We start from the raw sequence: 4,871 nt of genomic DNA, 5'->3' as shown, positions 1-4,871 counted from the left end.
TAGTTGAGTAAAGGCGTTCAGACTCTTATTTCCGAGAGGGAGTGCAAGCAAGAAGGGGGTGAACGACACGTGTGATAAACCGACGTCTTAATTTCTCACAATCCAGCACCGGTGGAGGGGCAACCTCGAACTGGAAACAAGCTTCTTAGCCCCCACTAGATTGGAAAGCTTGGTTTTTGACGCTCCCTGTTAAAATGCACGGCCTCTTGCGATTTAAGCCTTTACAACAACTCGTGAGTGGGGAAGAATGCAGTCACAGAGGGCAGGCCTGGAGCGCCCTGGGTAAGCACGGAGAACGACGCCCCGCGCCGAAGCCCTAACAGACCGGCTGAGCGCTACCCCGGAAATGCTCACTACCACCCAGCAGGTGGGTGTGATTATTATCATTTTGCAAATAAGTAGTCACGAAGACACTGAGGCACGGACGGGTTAAGGAACTAGAACTGGGTCACACAGCGTGTGGCACAGCTGGTGGTGTTGCACGTGCCTCGGCTGGGAGAGGTTCCTGCCCCGGCGGCTGTGGGGATGCACCCTGACCTGTCAGGACAGCGCGGTGGTTTGGCTTTCGTCCACGCGCAGGCCGGCGGGGTGGGTGACGTCACCTTCTCCTAGTGGGACTGGGGACACGGGCCTTCCCTGCTCCCCGGGGGCGGAGCAGCGAGCCAGCCCCAGCATCTTTCGTGGGATTCGCGGCAGCCATCTGGGGGCGCCATTACCCAAAACAGATAGTTTCCCCAAACCCTTTTAGGGCTGCAAATCGGCTTCCTTTACTCTGTTGAGGCTCTGAGATCTTTTATATTTTTACACGTTGGGCGTCAGGGTGTTTTGTTCGTTTGTTCTTTACATGTGCAGCGGGAAGGGATTACCTGGTTGTTTCGCTTTTGGCGCTCCCCTGCACCCACCGCCGGGACGCCGACTGCCGCTGGACGTGAAGGTGCCCGGCGCAAACGCGCTCAGGGCAAGTGCCCGCAGCTCCCCTGCCGCCCACTCTGTGCTCCCCTTGGGCCCTCGGAGTCCAAGGGTTCAGTCGCGGATTTCCAATACCGAGGTCCGTGCCTTCGACCGCAAAGCCTTTGCCTCGCATTTTAAGAAAAGTCATTTTAAGAGAGCGAACAGTTTACCAGCTGCTAACCCAAGCTCTCGCGCTTACCTCCTTCTTTAAGATTTAAGGGGCTGATGGGCCCCAGATCCGCGCTGCAAGAGCAAACGAAGGGTCCAGAGAGGCTCAGACTCGGCGAGCTGGCCGAGGAAGGGAGCGGGAGGGGCGGCGGAGACTAGACTGTGGTCGGCTCTTTACCGGAGCACAGGGCTCGGGGCGACGATTCCCTGCGGGCGAAGCAGGAGTCGTCCGCGGGCCCTACTTGGCAGCGAAGGAGCCCGCCGGCGAGAGCTGTAATTGCTCGGGTCTGTGTGAGCTCTCTGGGGGTGGAGGTCCAAAGCCAGTGCGAACCCCTGGTTCCCGAGGCCTCTGGGTACCGAGTACAGTGAACTAGCTCTTTGAGAAAGCCCTGAAGGCATTGTGGATGGATACTTCTGGAGCTCAATAGAAAACTATTGAAAAACAGTCGCTCCAAAATGGTAAAAAACAATTACACCTACAATGGTCATCTACTAGTGCAACAGATCATTTTCTTGCTCTTCCCCAGTCACTGGAGTGTTTTAGTCAAAGCTGACTTGGGATGGACTGAGAAAGCTGTTTGACAGTATACTTTTCTAAGGAAAAGCTAGAGGCACATTATGGAGGCTGTCTGCCTTGGGAGAGACCAATTGCCATTTCTTCTCTTGTTCCCTCAATGGGAAAATGGCCCTAGACATTTTGGGAATAAGGATGGAACTAGGGCATGGTATGCAGGGCATGCAGGTACTTGCATCCCTGGGCTGCTTCTGCTTCAAAACAAAAACAAAAGAAAAAACAAAAAGAAACCCACCCAACCAAACAAAAGCACCTGAGGTGGTTCAGTGTCCTGGACCTCTGGGAAGGAGATTCTATTTCTGTGCATTGCAGGTATCCTCCCAGCAACTTTTTGTTTACAGCAGAAAGTCTCAAATTTGCTGGACCAGTAGTAACTCCTTGGTCTTGGGGATTCAAAAACTTGGAGTTCGTGTCACCTGTGTACAGCTAGTCCATTTGGCATTCTTAAAGAAATACTGAGCACAGCTGGTATGCAAGGAACCCTGTGGATACTTTCCCTTTCCTCTCCCCTGCCCCTTTCTTCCCAATTTTCCTGTCTCTTTCTGGGGTCTCAGTAGTTCATTGCTCACCGATGTGTTGCAACTGCTGATGAGACTCTTGAAATGAAGCATCTCCTAATTGCCCACATTAGGAAATCCTGAATGGAAAGTGCAGAATCCCAAGGCCGTTCATAGAGGGCGGTCCAGAAGCCACAGAGTGCCTCTGGGAAGAAAGACCTGCTCCATTGTCTGATTTGAACAGCAGGGGTCACTGGCTAAGCTGGTGTTTCCCTCTGGTGGGAATTTACTGCCATCAGATAAGAGCACAAAGTCAATACAATAAATTCTGTTGGCTCTAAAGCAACAGATGGAATCTGAGTTCCTGCACACATGTACGGTCTTTCCAGATACAAATCCCAGAATCAAAAGCCCTTTGTCATTCTTACCGAACTTTTAGGGACACCTTTTCATACTCTGTGTGTGTTTGTCTGTTTGGGTCTTTCTCTATAATGGTAGATTTTTATGTTGCCCAAAATAAGACATTTGTCAGATTCATTAAAGTGATTCATCCTTTTATGACATACTCAGTAAGTCACAGGTCTTCACAGTAACAAAGAAATCTGTAAATTAGAAAAAGCATTTGTTTTTAGTTAATTTAGGGCCAATAGTGTAACCTGTAACTTCAAACTACAGTATCCAAACACACAGACTCAGCACTCTGAATGAATTCATTGGCATTAAATGTTAAAGTTTCATTAGCAAGCCTAATATTTCTTAATAGCTTGTAAATCTCCAGTGGTACAATAGGGAGTGAAATATTACATAGAAATAACAGTTCCAAATGTTAAATTGGGTTTCTGGGAGATGGCCAGTCTGTGAAGTGTGTAGGGATCCTCTTAGACATGTCATCCACAGCTTTGCTGTTTTCCCTTAGTTTCCTTGAAATCTTAATTAATTAAAGACACTCATGACAAGTTCTGCCCTGGAAGAAAATAAAGAAGAAAAGAGCGCTTTTATGAGTACAGTTAATTTATTATTGTTTGTACTAGTTCAGAAACCCTTTCCATGTCCAAGTTTGTCTGGATTAGAGCTTCAAAATGAGCAAGATTATCTGATGTTTTCTTTTATCAATTTTCCCTGGAATAAACAAGCCTTTAACTCTAAGCTGTTTGGTATTATTAAGTTGAAACTTTTACTTCTTATGCTAGTTATCGTTGCGTTCAGAGCAGTTGGGTGTGGTGGGAGGGGGGAAGATGGAGGGGGGCTGTCAATTTTGCTCGTACCCTGCCTCACAACCAGATTTCTTTTATTTTGGATATTTATTTATTTATTTATTTTTTTGGTGAAAGAATGTATTATTCCCTAGGCTATTCTCATGGTATCTAACAGACTTAGCCAGGTAGTCACTGAATTATTTCCATGGAATGTTGCCATATCACGAGAGGCAGGACAAATATTCTGCACTGCTCTTCTTTTTAACCATAGATGATGTAATTAGCAACCTAATGCCATAAAGAAGTAATTCCTCAAGTTCCTCGGGGTTTAATTCTATCCATCCAATCAAAAGATTATTGGGCCTCTACCACATACTGTGGGAGTAATCAAAAGGTCCCCACCTTTAAAGGGTTTATGGTTTAGTATTTGCAGGTAAAGGTAAAATTTCCACTTCCCTGCATTTAGCTTTAAAGATGAAGATGGCACATATTTCTGAGGATAAAGACTTTTCCCCACTGCACTTGGATAAAAGGCTGTGAAAGCTATGAAGATTCTCATAGAGCAAAATATGTGTTGTAGGTCATGTCTGAGAGCCTTAGTTCCTTTTCGAATTGTGATAGAATATAGTCATAAGCCTTATTAGAAAGCAGGCAGTCGGAAAAACCTTCTGTAAAAGATCTTGAGAGGAACAGATGGACCAGCTTAAGCTAACAAAAGGAAATTACATTCTGTCCAGTTTATGAAGTTACTTTCAGAGAAGAATATTCAGTGTCTAAGAAACTCTGGACTGTAATAGTTACATGGGAAATTCTCATTAACCACCAGATAAATGATGTATCCTGCACAGCTGCATTTCCCAAATCAACAGCAGACAACTGGATAGAGGACTGAAGGAATGAATTGAAAATTAAATCAAGTTAATATGAAACTTTCATTTTTACTCATGAATTGCTCCCCCCCACCAATGCCTATTGTTTGTAAAGGTAATACAAGTAAAAAATTCAGGCAACACAGAGAATTATAAAGAGGAAAGTAGAAATCTTTTAATGTCACTGTCCTGATTTGCCAAAAAATGAGAAACATAATTGTATTTTTCTAATGTAAGAGAAAATGAATACACACAAAGCTTTATAAAAATGCAAACATACATACTGTTTATAACAACTTTCCATATGTCAACAAATGCTGATCTATGTCATAATAAATTACCTTTGAATGTAATATTTGAACCATATTCAATTTCATGAGTGAATTTCTCTGCATTGATGTTTCCTCTCCAGTTTCTTACTGGCTCATAAGTGGCACTGCTTTTGTAGTGACTGATTTGTGCCTATCATGATTAACATGGGTCTGGGTAAGCACCTCACTGTCCAGATTTCTTCCAACATATTAGTTTGATCGTAATGTCTTCTGGCATTTGGACAGGTTGGCCACAACGCAGAAACTGTTTTTCTCATATTTCCCATATCAACTTGGTTGAAAAG

The sequence above is a fragment of the Neophocaena asiaeorientalis genome, unplaced genomic scaffold, assembly GCF_003031525.2.
Source record: "Neophocaena asiaeorientalis asiaeorientalis breed wild unplaced genomic scaffold, Neophocaena_asiaeorientalis_V1.1 scaffold238, whole genome shotgun sequence".
In the NCBI taxonomy this organism is placed as follows: domain Eukaryota; kingdom Metazoa; phylum Chordata; class Mammalia; order Artiodactyla; family Phocoenidae; genus Neophocaena; species Neophocaena asiaeorientalis.
The sequence above is the reverse complement of the archived record's forward strand: the minus strand, read 5'-3'. Positions refer to the sequence as shown.